Consider the following 25,727-nt stretch of genomic DNA (forward strand, 5'->3'; position numbering starts at 1 on the left):
TATACACGTATTTAAAAAACATTGGGTTAAATAAAAGAATATAGAGTAGGGATCCATCTTGGTCCACACTCCATTTCAGTAGGTAGCGCTAATGCACACCAGAAGGTTGCTTGCTGGAAGCAACCGCCCACCTCCGGAATCAGTCCCCGCCCATTACCCTTAGCCCGCGAAATTCATTTGAGCGGAAGACAGAGGAGTGACAGGAGTTCTTTAAAACCGCGGAGAATCTTAAAAAGCTTACAGAAAGCAAGAAAAACTTACGGCGGGGGCATGTCGGACATTCGCCGTTGTTTCCGATGATATTGTCCCGTACCAAGGTTTCGATGTCTGGAGTCTTTGGCGGAATCAAGCCTTCTCCTCTGCCTGGAATGGCCGACTCTCTTCGACGGCCGTTGACGGACCCGCCAGCGTTAAGGGAGACCAGCGAGCCGGAGATGTAAACGGAAAATCTGTAAGTAAATATATGTATATATGTATTGTATACCGCATGTTTTTTTCTTGTAAAATGAGAATCATTTGACTCACCAGACTGCGATTGTGTTAAAACGATCGCGTTAGGATCTTAAGGCAATTCCTCTATGAAACAAAATAATGAATACACATAATATTAAATAATTCGAAGGTTTAAACACACCTCGATAATCATCTTCCAACTTTGTAAGATCGATCAAACAAAATTCTTCGTCTTTCACTTCGTCGTCATCGGCTGGTAAAAAAAAGAAAAGTATTACAACGTCGTACACGTGCAATGCTTTCAACGTTTAAATGCTTAAAAGGAGTTAAACAATTGTCTAATAACGTGGTAAAGCAGAGGTAATGGTGTGTGTGTGTGTGTGTGTGTGTGTGTGTGTTTATGCGTGCGTGTGTGTGTGTGCGTGTGTGCGTGCGTGTGTGCATGTCCACATCTTCCCACGGAACATTCCCAGCAACTTACATCGAAGCAGGGTCAAACATATGGTTAACCTTAATCTAATTAGTTCCTCCCAATCGTTTAAATATGTTTTCGTGAGGTCTGGAAGTTGTTTCAAACGATCGTAAACATTTAAACTGTCAAATGGCTGGTCAGATGCTGATCAGATGACATTCTCAAGCTTCGGTGTGCGACGATCGTAAACATTTAAACTGTCAAATGGCTGGTCAGATGCTGATCAGATGACATTCTCAAGCTTCCTTAAAAACTGACCTCAACCCTCCTTTGTTCCCTCTTAACCAATCCCTCTCCAGGTCTTAAACCCACCCTTTTCCTGGTTAAATCACTCCCTCCTCGGGTCTTAACCCGACCTCCTCAGGTCGTAAACCCACCCTCTTCCTGGTTAAAACTCCACCCTCTTTCTGGTTAAAACTCCACCCTTTTCCTGGTTAAATCACTCCCTCTTCAGGTCTCAACGCCACCCTCTTCCTGGTTAAAACTCCACCCTCTTCCTGGTTAAACCAATTCCTTTTCAGGTCTTATCTACATCCTCTTCCTGGTTAAAACTCCACCCTCTTCCTGGTTTAACCACTCCCACTTCAGGTCTTATCTCCGCCCTCTTCCTGGTTAAATCACTCCCTCTTCAGGTCTTAAACCCACCCTCTTCCTGGTTAAATCACTCCCAGGGAAAGCTATCCATTCTGTTCTCATAGCAGGCAATTTCTATAAAACTTATGTGACTTCCATGTTTTATGCTCATGATATACAAAGCATTATCGTTGACATTTTCCATAAGGGCAATGTGGACATTGCTCCAATTTGGCCAAAAAAAGGTTCCTGAGATTCCCAGCTTTCCTCTTTGTTGTTCTCTTCGAGTTCCACGGCACGACACCTTTCCAGTTCACCCCACACCCGAGCCGAGTCACTGACGGCATACAGATCTTGTTGGTTGAATTGCACAGGCAGGAGAGAGCAGACTAACAAATGACACATCATCTGCACTCCTCCACACTAACATGCTGTAGAACATCCTCATAGCCTCATTTGTTCACAGATACCTTGCAACGTTCCGTTTCTCAGATCTTGGACGATTTAGGCAGGACCGAAATGCCACACTTCTTTGGAGCCGGGCAGAAGAGATTTGTTTAGTTGTGTGAGGCATTTTCCCTGCGGCTTTAGCAGAGGGCCAACCTGTTGCGGTGATGGCTGTCAGTCAGGGCTTGTCCAGGATGGAGGAAATTTGCCTTGATTTTAATCTCTTCGTTGAGGGTTCTCGGTCAAACAGAGCGAGACGAGGGTCAGTTTCTTGTTTGAACTTTCCTCTGACGTCAGATAATACGGAGGATCAATGCCTAACAGCAGATAGAGATTGTAGGTTCTAATTGATTTCAAACACCCAGTTAGAGCCTCGCAGGCAGTGTTTAGGCCAGGATTGATTTCGGCAAGATGACTCAACGTGATTGCAACATGACATGAGGCACTTTTGGCTGTTTTGATTCATAAGGCGAGTTCAGTTGCTCGGATAGTGGCAGAATATGTTCCCCGGCTGGTATTGTACAGTTTTTTAGGATGCTGTTTCCAAATCCAACCTTAGCTTTAACTTTATCAATATGATATTTGAAGGTGACCAACATAGACTGTCTGTGGTTGTATTCAAGCTGTTTTCCGTACCATCTGACTTTAGGCTAACCATTGGTGTATGTGTATATGTGTAATTAAACTGTTGTCAGTGTTTGCTCATCGGTGGTTAGATGTGTTGTAGTAAATAAGACCATATAGGGCTTCGCCTAAGGACTTTTCTAATTCTACCAAGGTTGATTTTTCTAATGCTATGTCGAGGTCGTCAGCTGCTGCATCCCTAACCTTTTATTTGACGTATTGACTCTGACAAACGATTTTCCCTTTTTGAAGACTTGCTTTTGCGTCCTAATTTAGAAGGGTGGAACAAACATTAGTAAAATACTGTGTTTGATTTCTATAGGGCTGTGCAGCAACGCCGAGTCCACACATCACAACATTCGGAGAATGATACTTTGGTCACTTCTCAAATTTCAACAAGATTGTAATTGAAGAAAATTAGAGGTACCTGAACCATCTCACCGTCAGGGAATCAAACCCTGGTCTTCCGCGTGACAGGCAGAGATACTGTCCACTATACTAACGAGGACTGCGTGACATAGTGTTTTCCAGGGGACAAGCAAACATCCTTGGCTTTTGCCTGCCACACCGCAACCAAAGTGTTGCCATGTCATATGTCTGCTATCTCATAATGCCGACAATTTGATCCTCGGAAAGCTGGGAGTAAGGGTAGTGTGGCCGAGCGGTCTAAGGCGCTGGATTAAGGCTCCAGTCTCTCGGGAGGCGTGGGTTCAAATCCCACCACTGCCACCTTTTGCTGGTAACGCATTTGTATCTTCCCTGACTGAGGCAATAAGACTCTTGGCCTCATTTGGAAAGCTTTCAAAAATAGGGCCCAAACGTTAGTTTTGGAGTTTTCAATGCCAGGTATGCAATTAGAAAAAAACACAACCAACACAGTTTTAAGGCCCGCCAGCAGCCTCTGGAAAAGCTAAAAGGTGGACGTGGTTGTGTGTTTATCAACATGTCGTTTGAAGATCACCGCCCCTACTTAAGACATTCAGTCCACTTTTATCTGTTTCTATTTTCTGATGACACCGCAGTGATAGGATGTATCAGTGGCCGGCACAGAGCGACTTACAGGAGGGAGTTAGCCTGTCTGGTGACATTGTGTAGAAACAACGACCTTATCCTCAACACGGACTATACTAAGAAGACATGAGGAAAGAAAGTCTGTTCGTTATTGTTACTATTGTACAATTTTATACACATCCAAGTCCAAATTCATGCAGCAGTTTCCATAGTGTAGTGGTTATCACTTCACTGAGACACAGAAGTTACCCCGGTTCAAAAAATACAATTCAAATTTCTGACATGGTACATGAATGCAATGGGTGCTTCACACATTTGTCAAGAAACCTTGCAGGAGACAAGTGTCTGCACAAATGATCAGTTCCCTGGTGGTCTAGTGGCTAGGATTCGGCGCTTTCACCGCCGCGGCCCGTTTTCGATTCCCGGTCAGGGAAAGCTATTCATTCCGTTCTCATAGCAGGCAGTTTCTATAAAACTTATGTGACTTCCATGTTTTATTCTCATGATATACAAAGCATTATTGTTGACATTTTCCATAAAGGCAATGTGGACATTGCTCCAATTTGGCCAAAAAAAGGTGCCTGAGATTCCCAGCTTTCCTCTTTCTTGTTCTCTTCGAGTTCCACGGCACGACACCTTTCCAGTTCACCCCACACCCGAGCCGAGTCACTGACAGCATCCAGATCTTGTTGGTTGAATTGCACAGGCAGGAGAGAGCAGACTAACAAATGACACATCATCTGCACTCCTCCACACTAACATGCTGTAGAACATCCTCATAGCCTCATTTGTTCATGGATACCTTGCAACGTTCCGTTTCTCAGATCTTGGGCGATTTTGGCAGGACCGAAACGCCACACTTCTTTGGAGCCGGGCAGAAGAGATTTGTTTAGTTGTGTGAGGCATTTTCCCTGCGGCTTTAGCAGAGGGCCAACCTGTTGCGGTGATGGCTGTCAGTCAGGGCTTGTCCAGGATGGAGGAAATTTGCCTTGATTTTAATCTCTTCGTTGCAGGTTCTCGGTCAAACAGAGCGAGACGAGGGTCAGTTTCTTGTTTGAACTTTTCCTCTGACGTCAGATAATACGGAGGATCAATGCCTAACAGCAGATAGAGATTGTAGGTTCTAATTGATTTCAAACACCCAGTTAGAGCCTCGCAGGCAGTGTTTAGGCCAGGATTGATTTCGGCAAGATGACTCAACGTAATTGCAACCTGACATGAGGCACTTTTGGCTGTTTTGATTCATAGGGCGAGTTCAGTTGCTCGGATAGTGGCAGAATATGTTCCCCGGCTGGTATTGTAGAGTTTTTTAGGATGCTGTTTCCAAATCCAACCTTAGCTTTAACTTTCTCAATATGATATTTGAAGGTGACCAACATAGACTGTCTGTGGTTGTATTCAAGCTGTTTTCTGTACCATCTGACTTTAGGCTAACCATTGGTGTATGTGTATACGTGTAATTAAACTGTTGTCAGTGTTTGCTCATCGGTGGTTAGATGTGTTGTAGCAAATAAGACCATATAGGGCTTCGCCTAAGGACTTTTCTAATTCTACCAAGGTTGATTTTTCTAATGCTATGTCGAGGTCGTCAGCTGCTGCATCCCTAACCTTTTATTTGACGCATTGACTCTGACAAACGATTTTCCCTTTTTGAAGACTTGCTTTTGCGTCCTAATTTAGAAGGGTGGAACAAACATTAGTAAAATACTGTGTTTGATTTCTATAGGGCTGTGCAGCAACGCCGAGTCCACACATCACAACATTCGAAGAATGATACTTTGGTCACTTCTCAAATTTCAACAAGATGGTAATTGAGGAAAATTAGAGGTACCTGAACCATCTCCCCGTCAGGGAATCGAACCCTGGTCTTCCGCGTGACAGGCGGAGATACTGTCCACTATACTAACGAGGACTGTATAACATGGTGTTTTCCAGGGGACAAGCAAACATCCTTGGCTTTTGCCTGCCACACCGCAACCAAAGTGTTGCCATGTCATATTTCTGCTATCTCATAATGCCGACAATTTGATCCTCGGGAAGCTGGGAATAAGGGTAGTGTGGTCGAGCGGTCTAAGGCGCTGGATTAAGGCTCCAGTCTCTCGGGAGGCGTGGGTTCAAATCCCACCACTGCCATCTTTTGCTGATAACGCATTTGTATCTTCCCTAACTGAGGCAATAAGATCTACTTGGTCCCTCGACGAATCTGGTTGGTGGTTTGGCACACCACGTGTAGGAGAGGAGCGCTATTTCACCTCCTCCCACAGGGATTTTGGGTAGACTACCTCACCCTGATGCCACCAGGGGATTATTCTGCCCCTTGTTGATTGGTGGTCTTCTCCCGTTGTTGTTGTTCACGTAACTCGGTACGTGTCCCTCTCAACGTGCGTGCAGGGGCGTCCGCCGCTGCACACTGGCTCCAGTGGAACCACGTGTCTCCCTTGCCGTTCAGCCGAACAGCATGCGAGGTGCGTTCAGTCACTCGATATGGACCCGTCCACCTGGGTTCGGTCCACTTTCGCTTGAGCACCTTCAGCAGGACCCACTCTGTGCTTGGTGGGGTCGCTGTGTCTTCCTTGTTTCTTTCCCCCACCTGCTTGGCATACTCTGCAACAATGGCTTGTAAAGCATGGAAATACTGTGTGTGGGTTAATGACTGATCATCACCTTTGATTCCAATAAGCTTGGACTGGGGCCCTGGAAACCTCCTGCCTGTGGTCAGCTCAAAGGGAGTAAAGGCCGTGCTTTGGTTTATTGAGCTTTTAACAGACATGAGGGCAAGGGGTAGCGCATCTAGCCAATTAATTTTAGTCAGTGCACAGATTTTTGCCAATATAGATTTGAGTGTTTGGTTCATTCTTTCAACCTTTCCTTGGGATTGTGGGTGGTAGACCGAACCAAACTTGTGTTTCAACCCCAGCATTTCTTCAACCTTTTGCAGATCATGGTTTTTGAAATGTGTACCATTATCTGATCGGATTTTCTCAGGAAAACCATGTCTGGGGATATACTGGTTTAACAAAAACTTCACCACTGTCTTACTGTCTTCCCTTTTTGTAGGGAGTACCTCTGGCCAACCTGAATACGCATCCACACATACCAACATATACCTGTACCCTTTTACTGAATTCACCATATCTGTGTAATCTATGATGATTTCTTTCCCTGTTTTCGTCTCGAGAGGGAAACGTCCAGGATGCGGTCTGACTGTTGGTCGTGCATTATACATGGTGCATTCAGGGCAAGTATGTACATGATATTTACACATATCTTTCAAAAATGGGTGCCACCAATTTTCGAGGTTTCTCTGCATCTGTGCAGCCCCGACATGTCCCACTCCGTGCGCCTCAGTTAGTGCTATGTTTTTTATTCCAGGTGGTAGCACAATCCGTCAAAACATCCTTTAATACCTGATTAAATAGGCCAGGGGATAGAGCAAATCCCTGAGGAAGACAAGAATAGGTCAGTTGGACACCTCGGTAGGTGAAGGCAAAAATGTTTCTACATTCTTCGGCTAGTGGTAGGCAGAAAAATGCATTAGCGAGGTCGATACAGGTGAACCATTGGTGGCTAGGATCAAGATTAGTCAACGCAACGTAAGGGTTGGGAACTGGGATGGTTTGCGTGCATAACGCAGAGTTAATGGCCCTAAGATCATGAACCATGCGATATTTACCAGTGCCCTTCTTTTCAATGGGCCATATGGGAGTGTTCCATTCTGAGGATGTTTCTACCAACACCCCCTTTTCAAATAGACCTTCAATGGTATCTGCAATGCCGATTTCGGCGTCTTTTTTACTTGGGTATTGGGGAACCCACACTGGGTTGTTATTTTTCAGCTTGAAAGTAACTGGGGGGCAGTCGACTAGGCCAACATCCGTGGGCCCAGCGGACCATAGTGAGTCAGGCAGTGAATCTAACAACAATGCTGCTTCGGGGTGATCTGTTTTCTCTCGGCCATGGTGGCGGGAGATTTGAGCGTGTTCAAGGAGAGCGTGGTCAGTGCAAGAAACCTGTATTTTGTAGATTTGAGTTGCGGGTGAATACCACAACGAAGAGCCAACCCTCTGCCAATCAGTTTGCAGTTGTGCTGTTTTAACTATAGAACCCAGCTCTTTGGCTTGGTGCTCTGGATGTAAGGCTAAAGACACATGGGGGGAAGCCTCGTCACTCATCATATACCACTGTAGTTGTTCTGGGGTGAGAGAAACTTCTGCCGCTACACCTATGGGAGCCACATAAATGTTATTAGTGGAAAGAGCCCAATTAGTTCCCTCTATTTCCCTGCTAAACTGTTCCTCATACCACTGTGTATCCTCTCTATCATAAAACAATGTCATATGAGGAGGGTCAGGAGGGGCCACATAGGGGTGTATTTGGGAGATCCAGGGTTTCCAAGTCAGGTAAGCCGACAGGATTCCACCTTTATCACTAGTTTCACTGTGTAGGAGACCCCAGTAGATGTCAGCCGATCTGTCTGCAACTGGCTGAATCATGTATTGGCTTGAATGTGAAGACTCAATACTGGCGCAGGGTAGAGATGTTCCATCAGGGAATGAGACTGTTAGTCCGTCAGGCGAGCAGAGAATAGTAGCCCACAATCGAGTCAGGAGGTCTCTCCCCAACAGGTTGGAAGGTACCTCAGGGGAGTAGATGAAAGGATGCAACACAGTCTGATTGCCAAGCCGTGTTGTGAGAGGCTTGGTGTAAGGCAGCATAGTAGGAACCCCAGAGAAACCCATGACTGTTATGACGTCTGATGTAAGCAGCTTCTTTTCCACAGTCTTGATAGTGGAGACGGTAGCACCGGTATCCACTAAGAAAGGCAGCAAGTCCTGATTTACTGTCACTGACAGCACCGGTTCTGCCGTAAGGTGCTGTCCAGGGCTTCTCTGTGGGGCGTGTCACTCAGTGTCTTGCCACAAGGGGAACTGTGGTGCGGGTCCTCTCCCTTGAGACTGAGGAGGGCGTGTTCCTCCCCGGTTCTGAACTCCTCTCTGTGGAAACCCTCTTTGTGACTGAGCAGGGTTATATGGGCACTCCCTCACCCAATGGGAGGAGCCCCCACACAGGAAACAGCCTTGGTTTCCTCCTTGAGGCTTTCCCCTGGAAAACCCTCTCCTTCCTCCACCCCGTGGGCCTCCCCTTCCCCTATTTTGTCCTCCCCTTCTTCTGAAATGTGGCGTCCCAGACTCCTGAACGTTATCGCCGTCCCACTGCTGTACAGTTTGAGACATAACCTTGACCTGATCTTTCTTGCCCTTCTTTTTGTCGTTTAAGTCATCTCTAGCTTTGGCTAGTTGTAATTTCAGTAATTGTGCCTGCAAATCTGCTTTGTCTTTCTCATCTTGTTGTTTTTTTGGCTTGAGCCGTGGTAAGGTGATGAACGAGATGCTTCTCCCATGTACAAAGTTGACATCGTAACATGTCAGGGTTACTTTTCATGGCTGTTTGCACTGACTCAGGCACTCCACTCAGAACTGCTTGTCGGAACCACTCGGCCTGTGACCCAGTGTTACTGGGGTATGGGCCGGTTTGATTGGTCCAGGCCTCTTTGGCTTCACATAAAAACTGCCTGGGGTTTTGTTTGGGGTCCCATCTAATTTTAGGCATAACGGCTGAATTAGGCAGTGGGAAATGACTACGCATTGCAGCACCAAGAGCAGTGCAGAGTTGGGTGAATCTGACCTCATCGGACAGTGTTAGAGTTTTTGCGTCCGTCTCTACATCTCTAAGATTAGTCTGGGTCATGCACCGAGCAGCAACAGCGCGGAAATCTCCTAATGCCAGAGTGTGCCTCTTTCAATGTAAAATGTGGGATACATGCCGTGGGTTGGAGGCGCATAGGGTGGAGGACATGTGGGGACATGAGGTGCAGTTACCGATTTGGAGTGAAGCTCCTTTTGGTGCAGATGTTTGGTGCTTTGTCAGCAGATCAACAGTTCAGCCCACTCCCGTCGCTCCTTCTCCCAGTCGCGCTCCTTTTTCCTCCAACTGGACTTCTGCAACAAACCTGCAATCTTTCCCTGCTCTTCCGCTTCATCTCTCTTTATAGCTGCTGTGTTCATCTTATCAAGTATCAATTGTCCTAAGGGCCCTATATGTTCCAATGTTTTCCCCATGTCCTGAATAAGTTGTTCTAATTTTTGTTTTGCTTTTGTTACTTTCTTCTCTTTATCTGTTGGCTTTGATGTGGCAGCTAGGGCATTAGCTGTGGATCCAATTTGGGTCAATAGGGTGACATATGGGCTGACCGGGCCCCATCCATCATCATCTATTTCTCTATCAAACTCTCCTTCCATTTTTAACTAGACTCTGAGCTCCACAGTTTTATTGCGACAACAATCTTCCCGGAGATAGCTGCGTTAGCCCACTGCGGTTCTCTGAGAGACAAGCTTCTAGGCCGGCCCTAAAGGTCGGTCCGGTCTCCCACTGGGTGTCCTATCACAAGAACCTTAGCGTTTACTCCAAAGATAAGATGTCTCGCTTATCAACTGGGTGGTTTAGCCCTCGCTGCGTGTCTGTTGGTCAGATATGGACGGTTTTCACCGCCCACCCTGCCCTAAACTGTAGCGAATGAACGACGTTCGTTTACACCGTTGGGTATCCCGTCAGTTCATCAGCCGCAGACCCAGCACACAACGAGTATTCACACAACGATTTACTCAGAGTCTTATTCTCCCCACTTCCCTTCTTACCTCAACAACACTTAAAATACACACACAAAGTTAGTGTCATATACACATTTGATACCAACACAGTATTTTCTTCAGCTTAAAGTTGTGTTATCGAAAGACTACTCAGTCTCTATTTTAAACTGCAGTTTCCTTCGACTGTATTTTTCTTCTCCCCTCATTTTTCCCACGTAAAACAACCTATTTTGTTGTTTTGAGGAGTTTTATACAGCGATATTTCAATCTCTCCAAGGTTTATAAACCTATTTTCCCAAACGTTTTTGGAGTTTTCATATCGTAACAACAACTAGAATTTAGGGACCTCAACCCCCGGGACTCTAACCCAGCCGCGGTACTAACCGCTCCTGGACCCCGTCGGATCTCAGGTGGAGTTACGCCACTCTCGAGGTTACTGTGTATTCCTCCTGTATCGAAGTTATTTACACTTCTACTGACTCTTTTAGTTTATATGTTTTCCTACAAGTACATAGGACAGGACACTATTTTAGTAGTTTCCAATATGCAGAATTTGTTTTAACAGGTTTCTGCTTACCTTATTGGTAAGTGTCTTTGTCCTTTGTCCATGAAGAAAATTTTTAGGTCCGAATGGTCCTCTCGATGTTCTCCTCACAACTCCCTGTATCCCGGACGAGCCCCCAAATTTGTTGAGACGCATTTTTAGTGCCGTCTCACCTGGGCCGGGAGCAGGAAAACAATTCGAGGAGGCAGGAGTTGAGTCAAGTAGAAGTATTTTATTAAACGCAGTCTACAGAGAGCGGAGATCGTATAGTACACTTGAACAGTAGTACCAGGAAAACCCAAAGCGATCTGTCTGAGAGTTTGTTGTACAGCAGCTTATATACACTGTGCCAGTAGTTATCTGATTGGTGAGTCTACTGACTGACGTCGGTTGCTATGTGTCTCGTGTCTAGGAACTACGCTTAGTTTCCTGTTAAGTTGGTTGTTGCTCAAGCATCTGTTTCCTGTATGTGCAGTGTTTGCTTGGTTTCCTGTTATGTTCGTTATTGCTCAAACATCTGTTTCCTGTAGGTGCAGTGTTTGGCACACTGAGTCAAATTGAGGTCAGGACGTTTCCTGTTTTGTTTGGTACACTCTGAACTCTCCGACAACTCTGAACTCTCAGACATGAGGCTTTGTACACTCATTACTTTGTCTATATGATATTTGAAGGTGACCAACATAGACTGTCTGTGGTTGTATTCAAGCTGTTTTCCGTACCATCTGACTTTAGGCTAACCATTGGTGTATGTGTATATGTGTAATTAAACTGTTGTCAGTGTTTGCTCATCGGTGGTTAGATGTGTTGTACTAAATAAGACCATATAGGGCTTCGCCTAAGGACTTTTCTAATTCTACCAAGGTTGATTTTTCTAATGCTATGTCAGGGTCGTCAGCTGCTGCATCCCTAACCTTTTATTTGACGCATTGACTCTGACAAACGATTTTCCCTTTTTGAAGACTTGCTTTTGCGTCCTAATTTACAAGGGTGGAACAAACACTAGTAAAATACTTTGTTTGATTTCTATAGGGCTGTGCAGCAATGCCGAGTCCACACATCACAACATTCGGAGAATGATACTTTGGTCACTTCTCAAATTTCAACAAGATGGTAATTGAAGAAAATTAGAGGTACCTGAACAATCTCCCCGTCAGGGAATCTAACCCTGGTCTTCCGCGTGACAGGCGGAGACACTTTCCACTATACTACGAGGACTGCGTGACATAGTGTTTTCCAGGGGACAAGCAAAAATCCTTGGCTTTTGCCTGCCACACCGCAACCAAAGTGTTGCCATGTCATATTTCTGCTATCTCATAGTGCCGACAATTTGATTCTCGGAAAGCTGTGAATAAGGGTAGTGTGGCCGAGCGGTCTAAGGCGCTGGATTAAGGCTCCAGTCTCTCGGGAGGCGTGGGTTCGAATCCCACCACTGCCATCTTTTGCTGGTAACGCATTTGTATCTTCCCTGACTGAGGCAATAAGACTCTTGGCCTCATTTGGAAAGCTTTCAAAAATAGGGCCCAATTCTTAGCTTTGGAGTTTTCCATGGCAGGTATGCAATGAGAAAAAAACACAACCAGCACAGTTTTAAGGCCCGCCAGCAGCCTCTGGAAAAGCTAAAAGGTGGACGCGGTTGTGTGTTTATCAACATGTCGTTTGAAGATCACCGCCCCTACTTAAGACATTCAGTCCACTTTTATCTGTTTCTGTATTCTGATGACACCGCAGTGATAGGATGTATCACTGGCCGGCACAGAGCGACTTACAGGAGGGAGTTAGCCTGTCTGGTGACATTGTGTAGAAACAACAACCTTATCCTCAACACGGACTACAGTAAGAAGACATGAGGAAAGAAAGTCTGTTCGTTATTTTTACTATTGTACAATTTTTACACATTCAAGTCCAAATTCATGCAGCAGTTTCCATAGTGTAGTGGTTATCACTTCACTGAGACACAGAAGTTACCCCGGTTCAAAAAATACAATTCACATTTCTGACATGGTACATGAATGCAATGGGTGCTTCACACATTTGTCAAGAAACCATGCAGGAGACAAGTGTCTGAACAAATGATCAGTTCCCTTTTGGTCTAGTGGCTAGGATTCGGCGCTTTCACCGCCGCGGCCCGGGTTCGATTCCCGGTCAGGGAAAGCTATCCATTCCGTTCTCATAGCAGGCAATTTCTATAAAACTTATGTGACTTCCATGTTTTATGCTCATGATATACAAAGCATTATCGTTGACATTTTCCATAAAGGCAATGTGGACATTGCTCCAATTTGGCCAAAAAAAGGTGCCTGAGATTCCTAGCTTCCCTCTTTCTTGTTCTCTTCGAGTTCCACGGCACGGCACCTTTCCAGTTCACCCCACACCCGAGCCGAGTCACTGACGGCATCCAGATCTTGTTGGTTGAATTGCACAGGCAGGAGAGAGCAGACTAACAAATGACACATCATCTGCACTCCTCCACGCTAACATGCTGTAGAACATCCTCATAGCCTCATTTGTTCATGGATACCTTGCAACGTTCCGTTTCTCAGATCTTGGGCGATTTAGGCAGGACCGAAACGCCACACTTCTTTGGAGCCGGGTAGAAGAGATTTGTTTAGTTGTGTGAGGCATTTTCCCTGCGGCTTTAGCAGAGGGCCAACCTGTTGCGGTGATGGCTGTCAGTCAGGGCTTTTCCAGGATGGAGGAAATTTGCCTTGATTTTAATCCCTTCGTTGCAGGTTCTCGGTCAAACAGAGCGAGACGAGGGTCAGTTTCTTGTTTGAACTTTTCCTCTGACGTCAGATAATACGGAGAATCAATGCCGATCAGCAGATAGAGATTGTAGGTTCTAATTGATTTCAAACACCCAGTTAGAGCCTCGCAGGCAGTGTTTAGGCCAGGATTGATTTTGGCAAGATGACTTAACGTTATTGCAACATGACATGAGGCACTTTTGGCTGTTTTGATTCATAAGGCGAGTTCAGTTGCTCGGATAGTGGCAGAATATGTTCCCCGGCTGGTATTGTACAGTTTTTTAGGATGCTGTTTCCAAAACCAACCTTAGCTTTAACTTTCTCAATATGATATTTGAAGGTGACCAACATAGGCTGTCGGTGGTTGCATTCAAGCTGTTTTCCGTACCATCTGACTTTAGGCTGACCATTGGTGTATGTGTATATGTGTAATTAAACTGTTGTCAGTGTTTGCTCATCGGTGGTTAGATGTGTTGTAGTAAATAAGACCATATAGGGCTTCGCCTAAGGACTTTTCTAATTCTACCAAGGTTGATTTTTCTAATGCTATGTTGAGGTCGTCAGCTGCTGCATCCCTAACCTTTTATTTGACGCATTGACTCTGACAAACGATTTTCCCTTTTTGAAGACTTGCTTTTGCGTCCTAATTTAGAAGGGTGGAACAAACATTAGTAAAATGCTGTGTTTGATTTCTATAGGGCTGTGCAGCAACGCCGAGTCCACACATCACAACATTCGGAGAATGATACTTTGGTCACTTCTCAAATTTCAACAAGATGGTAATTGAAGAAAATTAGAGGTACCTGAACCATCTCCTCGTCAGGGAATCGAACCCTGGTCTTCCGCGTGACAGGCGGAGATACTGTCCACTATACTAACGAGGACTGTATAACGAGGTGTTTTCCAGGGGACAAGCAAACATCCTTGGCTTTTGCCTGCCACACCGCAACCAAAGTGTTGCCATGTCATATTTCTGCTATCTCATAATGCCGACAATTTGATCTTTGGAATGCTGGGAATAATGGTAGTGTGGCCGAGCGGTCTAAGGCGCTGGATTAAGGCTCCAGTCTCTCCGGAGGCGTGGGTTCAAATCCCACCACTGCCATCTTTTGCTGGTAACGCATTTGTATCTTCCCTGACTGAGGCAATAAGACTCTTGGCCTCATTTGGAAAGCTTTCAAAAATAGGGCCCAAACGTTAGCTTTGGAGTTCTCCATGCCAGGTATGCAATGAGAAAAAAACACAACCAGCACAGTTTTAAGGCCCGCCAGCAGCCTCTGGAAAAGCTAAAAGGTGGACGCGGTTGTGTGTTTATCAACATGTCGTTTGAAGATCACCGCCCCTACTTAAGACATTCAGTCCACTTTTATCTGTTTCTGTATTCTGATGACACCGCAGTGATAGGATGTATCACTGGCCGGCACAGAGCGACTTACAGGAGGGAGTTAGCCTGTCTGGTGACATTGTGTAGAAACAACAACCTTATCCTCAACACGGACTACAGTAAGAAGACATGAGGAAAGAAAGTCTGTTCGTTATTTTTACTATTGTACAATTTTTACACATTCAAGTCCAAATTCATGCAGCAGTTTCCATAGTGTAGTGGTTATCACTTCACTGAGACACAGAAGTTACCCCGGTTCAAAAAATACAATTCACATTTCTGACATGGTACATGAATGCAATGGGTGCTTCACACATTTGTCAAGAAACCATGCATGAGACAAGTGTCTGAAAAAAATGATCAGTTCCCTGGTGGTATAGTGGCTAGGATTCGGCGCTTTCACCGTCGCGGCCCGCGTTCGGTTCCCGGTCAGGGAAAGCTATCCATTCCGTTCTCATAGCAGGCAATTTCTATAAAACTTATGTGACTTCCATGTTTTATGCTCATGATATACAAAGCATTATCGTTGACATTTTCCATAAAGGCAATGTGGACATTGCTCCAATTCGGCCAAAAAAAGGTGCCTGAGATTCCCAGCTTTCCTCTTTCTTGTTCTCTTCGAGTTCCACGGCACGACACCTTTCCAGTTCACCCCACACCCGAACCAAGTCACTGACGGCATCCAGATCTTGTTGGTTGAATTGCACAGGCAGGAGAGAGCAGACTAACAAATGACACATCATCTGCACTCCTCCACACTAACATGCTGTAGAACATCCTCATAGCCTCATTTGTTCATGGATACCTTGCAACGTTCCGTTTCTCAGATCTTGGGCGATTTAGGCAGAACCAAAACGCCACACTTCTTTGGAGCCGGGCAAAAGAGATTTGTTTAGTTGTGTGAGGCATTTTCCCTGCGGCTTTAGCAGAGGGCCAACCTGTTGCGGTGATGGCTGTCAGTCAAGGCTATTCCAGGACGGAGGAAATTTGCCTTGATTTTAATCTCTTCGTTGCAGGTTCTCGGTCAAACAGAGCGAGACGAGGGTCAGTTTCTTGTTTGAACTTTTCCTCTGACGTCAGATAATACGGAGGATCAATGCCTAACAGCAGATAGAGATTGTTGGTTCTAATTGATTTCAAACACCCAGTTAGAGCCTCGCAGGCAGTCTTTAGGCCAGGATTGATTTCGGCAAGATGACTCAACGTGATTGCAACATGACATGAGGCACGTTTGGCTGTTTTGATTCATAAGGCGAGTTCAGTTGCTCGGATAGTGGCAGAATATGTTCCCCGGCTGGTATTGTACAGTTTTTTAGGATGCTGTTTCCAAAACCAACCTTGGCTTTAACTTTCTCAATATGATATTTGAAGGTGACCAACATTGACTGTCTCTGGTTGTATTCAAGCTGTTTTCCGTACCATCTGACTTTAGGCTAACCATTGGTGTATGTGTATATGTGTAATTAAACTGTTGTCAGTGTTTGCTCATCGGTGGTTAGATGTGTTGTAGTAAATAGGACAATATAGGGCTTCACCTAAGGACTTTTCTAATCCTACCAAGGTTGATTTTTCTAATGCTATGTCGAGGTCGTCAGCTGCTGCATACCTAACCTTTTATTTGACGCATTGACTCTGACAAACGATTTTCCCTTTTTGAAGACTTGCTTTTGCGTCCTAATTTAGAAGGGTGGAACAAACATTAGTAAAATACTGTGTTTGATTTCTATAGGGCTGTGCAGCAACGCCGAGTTCACACATCACAACATTCGGAGAATGATACTTTGGTCACTTCTCAAATTTCAACAAGATGGTAATTGAAGAAAATTAGAGGTACCTGAACCATCTCCCCGTCAGGGAATTGAACCCTGGTCTCCCGCGTGACAGGCGGAGATACTGTCCACTATACTAACGAGGACTGCATAACATGGTGTTTTCCAGGGGACAAGCAAACATCAGAGACAATTTAAGGGGACACCTTCTGTCAAAAAATGATTCATGGGGAGTCATAAATCAATGATTTATGAGGGGTCATAAATCAACATTTTATGAGGGCTTCAATTCAAAGATCAAGTTCAAGGGTCAAAGGTCAAGGTCAATTGGGTTTGGCTTACCCCGGAAGAGGGTGGAGTTAAGACCTGAGCTGGGAGTAGTTTAACCAGGAAGAGGGCGGAGTTTTAACCAGGAAGAGGGTGGAGTTAAGACCTGAAGCGGGAGTGGTTTAACCAGGAAGAGGGTGGAGTTTTAACCAGGAAGAGGGTGGAGTTAAGACCTGAAATGGGAGTGGTTTAACCAGGAAGAGGGTGGAGTTTTAACCAGGAAGAGGGTGGGTTTAAGACCTGAAGAGGGAGTGATTTAACCAGGAAAAGGGTGGAGTTTTAACCAGGAAGAGGGTGGGTTTAAAACCTGAAGGGGGTGGGTTTAAGACCTGAAGAGGGAGTGATTTAACCAGGAAGAGGGTGGGTTTAAGACCTGGAGAGGGATTGTTTAAGAGGGAACAAAGGACGGTTCAGGTTGAGGTCAGGTTTTAAGGAAGCTTGAGAATGTCATCTGATCAGCATCCGACCAGCCATTTGACAGTTTAAATGTTTACGATCGTCGCACACCGAAGCTTGAGAATGTCATCTGATCAGCGTCTGACCAGCCATTTGACAGTTTAAATGTTTACGATCGTTTGAAACAACTTCTAGACCTCACGAAAACATATTTAAACGATTGGGAGGAACTAATTAGGTTAAGGTTAACCATTTGTTTGACCCTGCTTCGATGTATTGATGGCTGGGAATGTTACGTGGGAAGATGTGGACACGCACACACGCACGCACACACACACACATACACACACACACACACACACACACACCATTACCTCTGCTTTACCACGTTATTAGACAATGGTTTAACTCCTTTTAAGCATTTAAACGTTAAAAGCATTGCACGTGTACGACGTTGTAATACTTTTTTTTTTTTTTTACCAGTCGATGACGACGAAGTGAAAGACGAAGAACTTTGTTTAAACGATCTTACAAAGTTGGAAGAAGATTATTGAGGTGTGTTTAAACCTTCGAATTATTTAATATTATGTGTATTCATTATTTTGTTTCATAGAGGAATTGCCTTAAGATCCTAACGCGATCGTTTTAACACAATCGCAGTCTGGTGAGTCAAATGATTCTCATTTTACAAGAAAAAAACATGCGGTATACAATACATATATACATATATTTACTTACAGATTTTCCATTTTTATCTCCGGCTCGCTGGTCCCCGTTAACGCTGGCGGGTCCGTCAACGGGCGTCGAAGAGAGTCGGCCATTCCAGGCAGAGGAGAAGGCTTGATTGCGCCAAAGAACCCAGACATCGAAACCTTGGTCCGGAACAATATCATTGAAAACAACGGCGAATGTCCGACATGCCCCCGCCGTAAGTTTTTCTTGCTTTCTATAAGCTTTTTAAGATTCTCCGCGGTTTTAAAGAACTCCTGTCACTCCTCTGTCTTCCGCTCAAATGAATTTCGCGCCTAAGCGGAATGGACGGGGACTGATTCCGGAGGTGGGCGGTTGTTTCCGGCAAGCAACCTTCAGGTGTGCATTAGCGTCACCTACTGAAATGGAGTGTGGACCAAGATGGATCCCTACTCTATATTCTTTTATTTAACCCATTGTTTTTTAAATACGTGTATAATGCTTTATATCCTATGTGTTGTGAATTCCATCCTACTATATCTTCCAAGGAACCCAAAGACATGTTACCACACCTCCCGCTTTATTTATTCTATAGATTGCCTGAACTATTTCATAAACTAAATCTTGTCTTGTTTCTGATGCTATGTTTTTTTATGCTCATCAATGCACTGCTGGAGTCCGAGCACACAACTACTTTCCTTGCTTTGTTTTCCTCTATCCAGTTAACTGCCATATAAATTGCTACCAATTCCCCCGTAAAAACAGATAGTTTATCACAGATTATTTTATTTAATACTATGTTTCCTTGTGTGATAACTGCTGCAGCTCTTACCTTTATTTTTTTTATAGTTTTTGATGCATCCGTATATATCATATCTCAATCTATTAGTTTGTCCGTGGAAATTCCTGTATTTGTTGCCTCTTGTTTTTTTTTATTTCTTGAACTATTCACACTTCTGTTCTTTTCTACACTTTCTTGATTTCTCACTTTAAGTGCCTCTGCGTATGTAATATTTATTTCAACTTTGATTTGTTGTACTTCTGTTGCCTGTTTCATGATGTATGGCTTTTGATTATTTCTTTTTTCAATCTACAATTCCAATAAATAACACGTATTTCCAGATTACTGATAACTTTTAAAAAAAAAAATGTAATTCCTGAATAAGATAATTGTATCGAATCCAATGGATTGTCTGGTCCTAAAACCTCTTTGTAATGTTTGTTTGATTCCCCCAAAATACGACACAGTCTAATTTGAAAAACATATGTGCCTCGTCGGCTGTAGTAAAAAAAAAAAAAACCCATGCCTCCTCGGTCTAACCTCTCCCAGCCCCTTTTCTGCCGTGTCAAAGATGGATCAAAGACCACCTTTGTCCCTAACCCCCACTTCTTCTCCACTACCAAGAGAACAGTAATTAATCCGAGCTGAGTTTTTAAAAATATTCCAACATGACTTTTTACTTTCATTTTGTATCAAAGCTGAGTAGTGCTCTCTGGTTTATTTTGCAAATAAACATGATCATGTACAAGACTCGCCTACCCACAATGCACTGCAGCCCAACGCTCCTGGTCGGATGTTTGTATCGGGGTTCATGGAGAGATGCGGTAAAGAGTGGTAGCCAAGACACACGGTCACACACGGTCACACTCGGCAATTATTTTGACCTGGGGAACAGATTTAGAGGAAAAAACGTGTCTGGGGGGCCGGGATATCTGATTTTCAGGTACAAAAAACTTCACAATGACACAAGATAAACACAACAGTTAAACATCACACTAAAAACAAGACATTTACTTGTACGTTCAAAAGACAGAATAGAACAACAACCAAAAAGTCAACCTAAAAGAAAATATGGCGATGGGGGTCTTGCTCTTGGATTCACGGCAGCGGTGGTGGGGGCAGAGGAGAGACCCCTGTGTATTCTGTGTCTAAAACCGCTAGCAGCAGACAGCATGAGACCCAACAAATTAAAGAGACACCTCGAGACCACACATGATGTTCAATAAATTTGAAAATGTTGAGCTTGGCATTAGCGTTTTGTTGGGGCGATGGGGGTAGGTGGGCCTTGAAAACTAACTCCTTGGTCTAAAGTGGGGATGACAGAAAAAAAAAGTTTGAGAAGCCCTGAACTAATTGTACGGATCTCACTTTAAATGGCAAACTGATCATTTAAATGTTTTCACTTTGAATATGAAACGAGGAGTAAAATGTACAATGTACAATATTATCAATTATTTCACAATGACATGTTTTAAGGATATTGTACAGTATAATTAAATCTAAAATGAATGTGATTTTTTTTCAGGATAATTTTATTTTTAGCCAGTAAACAACTGGTATGTATCTTTTGTATCGGGTTTCCCCCTTTAAATAACTAAATTGTAGAATTGTACAATATTCATTATTATTAAATATTAAATGTGCCAACTAGTTATACGGCATACATCATCCCCCTTTACCCATTTGTTAAAAAGACGAAAGTTGATGCGAACGTCTACGTGCTGTCAGAAAACTAAAAGAAGAAGAATGCCTTTGTGCTATCCTGGCACAAGTTATAAAACAAACAGTTACCAAATTTTTTTCTGAGGAGACAAAAAAAAAAGAAAAAGGGAGGGACAATCAAGGATCAACAATGGCACGACTTTCACTAGCTTGTGTGAGGTCAAAGACGAGAGATTTTAGACCAATGCTGCCTTGGATCTGTTCCTGCTAAACCAGTAAGTGACTTTCAATGCTCAAATCAGAATAATAATGCTAATTTCAGCTAGTGGAAATTTGTGTGGTAGCAATAAATACCCACCAGCGCGATACATCGCAGTTCCACGCTGACCAACCACGCAACAAACTCAAAAGAACTGTACACGGAAAAAACAATGCAGTGACTTCAAACTGCAAATATAAGGTTTGAGTAAAATATGTAGGTTGGTGTGAATGTTGTCTGTCTATCTCTGTTGACCCTGCAATGAGGTGGCGACTTGTCCAGGGTGTACACCTCCTTCCGCCCGATTGTAGCTGAGATAGGCGCCAGCGCCCCCCACGTCCCCAAAAGGGAATAAGCGATAAAAATGGATGTAGGTTCCTACTGTGGAAAGTTCAGTAATACAGAATCATTGTGGCATTATCGTGTCAGTTTGACGCTATATGCGCTAGTCCTCATGGTAAATGTGGTTTTCCTTTTGGGAAAACGCCATCGCTTTGGTTCACTGGTGCGGCCAATATAAACCAAAACTGAAAGTTCTTAAGTGGGGCTTTAAGTAGAGTTTATAAATCTTGTATCTGTGCCACATATAGCCTTATTTCAGTGTCAACAGTCTCCAGCTTACTTGCTACACATGTTTTGGCTCTGCCCACCCCTGTGCAGTTATTGGACCGACATGTTTAATACTTTGTCTGTTGTTGTAATTAACCACTAGGCCTTCTTTGCTTTTATTTGTTGTTGTATCTTTATGTTAGCAATTGGGACTTTTTGAATGAAATTGTCTGTGACTCCATGTTAACGAAGTTGCCTGTACTATTTGACTGATGCATTTTATTGATTGATTTATTATTTTTCTTTCTTTTTCGTTTTGTGTGTCTTGTTTTTTGGGGGGAAAGGAACATTTAATATTGATTGTAAATACGTTTGTACTTTAAGAAGTTGTATTTGCCTTGAAACTCCACAAACCTTTTTCGACCCGTATGTACAGTCACCGTGTGCTCAGAGAAGAGGTAGGATTAAATATAAGTTTTACTTCTTAATATTCCTTTTCAGATTTGTTGAAAGGTGCAAATGGAACCATGTGATGTTACTTGACGTAAACATGTCTGTAACATATACATCAAAACCATAGCCACATGCGTAATGACTAACATTTACATAACATTTTGTAGATGGCATTGCATGTCTTGGCTTGTTCTATTCTGTCTTTTGAACGTTCAAGTAAATGTCTTGTTTTATAGTGTGAGGTTTAACTGTTGTGTTTATTTTGTGTCATTGTGAAGTTTTTTGTACCTGAAAATCTGATCTCCCGGCCCCATTTTTCCTCTAAATCTGTTCCCCAGGTCAAAATAATTGCCGAGTGTGACCGTGTGTGACCGTGTGTCTTGGCTACCACTCTTTACCGCATCTCTCCATGAACCCCGATACAAACATCCGACCAGGAGCGTTGGGCTGCAGTGCATTGTGGGTAGGCGAGTCTTGTACATGATCATGTTCATTTGCAAAATAAACCAGAGAGCACAACTCAGCTTTGATACAGAATGAAAGTAAAAAGTCATGTTGGAATATTTTAAAAAACTCAGCTCGGATTAATTACTGTTCTCTTGGTAGTGGAGAAGAAGTGGGGGTTAGGGGCAAAGGTGGTCTCTGATCCATCTTTGACACGGCAGAAAAGGGGCTGGGAGAGATTAGACCGAGGAGGCATGGGTTGTTTTTTTTTTTTTCACTACAGCCGACGAGGCACATATGTTTTTCAAATTAGACTGTGTCGTATTTTTGAGGAATCAAACAAACATTACAAAGAGGTTTTAGGACCAGACAATCCATTGGATTCGATACAATTATCTTATTCAGGAATTACATTTTATTTTGAAAAAGTTATCAGTAATCTGGAAATACGTATTATTTATTGGAATTGTAGATTGAAAAAAGAAATAATCAAAAGCCATACATCATGAAACAGGCAACAGAAGTACAACAAATCAAAGTTGAAAGAAATATTACATACGCAGAGGCATTTAAAGTGAGAAATCAAGAAAGTGTAGAAAAGAAAAGAAGTGTGAATAGTTCAAGAAAAAAAAAAAAAAACAAGAGGCAACAAACACAGGAATTTCCACGGACAAACTAGTTGTATTCCTGGCTTACGTAATAAACTGTACAGAACAGGCTAGAAATAAGACTGAGAAGATCAAAATAATTGTCAAAGCAGCAGCAAAGTTGTTGAACGAACTATCTTGGGACCGGGTGCAAGCTGTACTACAGAGAGTAGACGTGACGGAGTCATGTTACCACATTCCAACACCCTGTTAATTGTCCGGTGGAATGCCAGAAGTTTGATAGCAACTGAACATGAATTAAAAGGATATATTAAAAATATGAAAACTAATCCACATATAATTTGTATTCAAGAAACATGGCTGAAGCCAAAATTAAACTTTATAATAAAAGGATATATAACGATTCGTAAAGATAGGAATGATGGGTAAAGAGGATGATGTGCCACATGTATTAAAGAAGATGTAGTCACGGGTAAAGAAACAGCAGAACCTTTAGCAAAAACATTTGTTAAAGTGCACAATAATGATAATTTGAGAAATGTAGAAAAACAAAAGAGAGAAGAAACGATGAGTTTAAATATTGGGGAAATGATGGAAGACAACGATAATAGCTTTACCAACACTATGGATATGACATTTTCTTTGAATGAAATGGTTCGAATTTTGAAAAAGGTTAAAAATACGTCACCGGGGAAAGACCTAGTGGGTTATCAAATGATCAAAAACTTAGGTAGCATCGTCAAAGAAGTGGTCTTGAAATGATATGACAGGATATATGAAGAAGGAGAATGACCGGCAGAGGGGAAAATTAGCGGTAATAATTCCAATATGCAAGTCAGGGTAAGACCCGGAAGAGGCAGGAAATTATAGGCCGATAGCATTGACCTCAAATTTGGGGAAAGTAATGAAAAAAAAATGATTAATGAAAGACTAGTATATTATTCAGAGTTAAAAGAAATAATCAAAAAACTAACAAAGTGGTAAATAATGTTCAAGACTGGGGAACGGCTTGGGGTTTAAGATTCTCTGTTGGAAAGACAAAAGTCATACATTTTACAAAGAGAAAAGTACAAAACAAGCTCCAAATAAAAACCCTACGGTGAAAATATAGAAGAGGTACAAGTATTTAAATATTTAAGTGGTTTGATAAAAATATGAACTAGTCAACCCACATCAGCAAAATAGATTTGATTGGATTAGATTAGATAGTACTTTATTTATTCCTTCAGGAGTGTTCCTTCAGGAAAATTTAAAATAGGGGAAAAAGTAAAAAGGTGTTAAATATAATGAGGGCTTAGAGGGGTAATGATTGGGGGGCTGATAGGTTGACGTTGAAAACAATATATGTATATGTAACTGCTGTGTACCCGTCCCGTCAAGAATCCACACACAGGCTGGTTTGGATGATGTGGTTCTTTACTGGTAGCTGCAATGAGTGATCAGAATGCACATACACACAATATGTGGTTAGCACCTCTGCTGGTTTCGATGTCATTAGCAGAGTGCAGGAAGTCTGCTCAAATACATAACATTTTCATATTTTTACAAATACATGAAATACAATTACAGGTGTAACTTAATACAATGGTTTTTAACAGTATACTTTTTCTGTGTGATCGTATAGTGGTTTTAACTTGCTTTTATCTTCACTGGTATTACAATCAATTCAATACAATATATTTTTAACTTGTTTTTTAACCAACATCATCCTTTTTTATATATTTATGAAATAGAAAATAGAAAAGTACAAAATACAATACAAGACACGACATGACAAAATCATTAAATGGACTTTCAGCACCCTCTGGTGGCGACTAGCGAAAATGACAGACCACGTTGTGTCCATGCCAAAATGTCGGACAATTCAAACTTAAACATGAACATACGGACACGTAACACGCAAATAGTGCAACAATTATTACCTGCAATGAGTGATCAGAATGCACATACACACAATATGTGGTTAGCACCTCTGCTGGTTTCGATGTCTATAGGGGAAAATAATATCGACTTCAGTGCAAAATAGTAGTACATCTAACGTGAGCAACAACCAATTCAAAACAAAGATTCCACAACATAGCATTTCAACTACTGTTAAATAACTGTGTATCTTACAATGAATATTACGTTAGCTTTAGTGTAATTTACAATACTTTGCGGAGCAATATCGGAACATGTCTTACCATTAGCAGAGTGCAGGAAGTCTGCTAATAGCTTCCGGTTTCCGGTCATATTTACAGATTTTCAGGTACCAGCAGATGGCGCAATTGGACCTCATTGCATTACAAAACAATGTACATATTTTAGCAGGAATTTCACTCAAATAAATAAAGTATTTTTTATACCCGTTACATACACCCCCATGAAATTCTGCTAAATTTAGGAGTGCAATACTTGAGACAAATACAAAAAAACAAGTACATTACTAGGAACAAAACTGGTGTGCATGTCAATTCTAAAACTCTCTCAAAAAGGAGTGTGAAAAGAAAGAAGGTGATCAATCTCCTAACTAAACACAGACTCAGAGATGCCTATTACACCTCTGAAATGCAATATGTCGTTCCTATAGCTTCAAGTACTACTTAGAGTCTTCTTTGGTCAAATACTTTCATAACTCAAACTGAAATTGCATCTCTAAAGAACTTAAACAAGTTACTAACTGATACTGTGGACACAGAATCCTCATCTACGACTTGCTTATTCATCTGACAAATAAGGCGTTGTGGAGGGTTCATGGAACTACGATCTCTGAGACCATAACGGCCAGGCTGTGTGCAAATCGCTTGAGCTACAGAGCCTGGAACGTCACTGTTCAGAATGTCATTGTCCGGGGAGTCAATGCCTTGTTGAGAGTCTTTGTCAGTGGGAGCAACATCTGTGGGGATATTGT

The 25,727-nt window shown here is 42.8% G+C and overlaps 7 non-coding genes across 7 annotated transcripts; 4 read left to right on the forward strand and 3 right to left on the reverse strand.

Moving 5' to 3' along the window:
• The first annotated feature begins 3,216 nt into the window (after positions 1 to 3,216).
• On the forward strand, positions 3,217 to 3,298 carry trnal-aag (transfer RNA leucine (anticodon AAG)). Its single transcript has one exon. It is a non-coding gene; the product is annotated as a tRNA-Leu (tRNA).
• A 2,122-nt stretch (positions 3,299 to 5,420) lies between these two features.
• trnad-guc (transfer RNA aspartic acid (anticodon GUC)) lies at positions 5,421 to 5,492 on the reverse strand. Its single transcript has one exon. It is a non-coding gene; the product is annotated as a tRNA-Asp (tRNA).
• A 139-nt stretch (positions 5,493 to 5,631) lies between these two features.
• trnal-aag (transfer RNA leucine (anticodon AAG)) lies at positions 5,632 to 5,713 on the forward strand. The gene has a single exon. It is a non-coding gene; the product is annotated as a tRNA-Leu (tRNA).
• A 6,411-nt stretch (positions 5,714 to 12,124) lies between these two features.
• trnal-aag (transfer RNA leucine (anticodon AAG)) lies at positions 12,125 to 12,206 on the forward strand. The gene has a single exon. It is a non-coding gene; the product is annotated as a tRNA-Leu (tRNA).
• Positions 12,207 to 14,327: 2,121 nt separating this feature from the next.
• trnad-guc (transfer RNA aspartic acid (anticodon GUC)) lies at positions 14,328 to 14,399 on the reverse strand. The gene has a single exon. It is a non-coding gene; the product is annotated as a tRNA-Asp (tRNA).
• Positions 14,400 to 14,538: 139 nt separating this feature from the next.
• On the forward strand, positions 14,539 to 14,620 carry trnal-aag (transfer RNA leucine (anticodon AAG)). The gene has a single exon. It is a non-coding gene; the product is annotated as a tRNA-Leu (tRNA).
• A 2,122-nt stretch (positions 14,621 to 16,742) lies between these two features.
• On the reverse strand, positions 16,743 to 16,814 carry trnad-guc (transfer RNA aspartic acid (anticodon GUC)). Its single transcript has one exon. It is a non-coding gene; the product is annotated as a tRNA-Asp (tRNA).
• Positions 16,815 to 25,727: the final 8,913 nt, after the last annotated feature.

This window comes from Nerophis ophidion, linkage group LG02, assembly GCF_033978795.1.
Source record: "Nerophis ophidion isolate RoL-2023_Sa linkage group LG02, RoL_Noph_v1.0, whole genome shotgun sequence".
Lineage (NCBI taxonomy): Eukaryota > Metazoa > Chordata > Actinopteri > Syngnathiformes > Syngnathidae > Nerophis > Nerophis ophidion.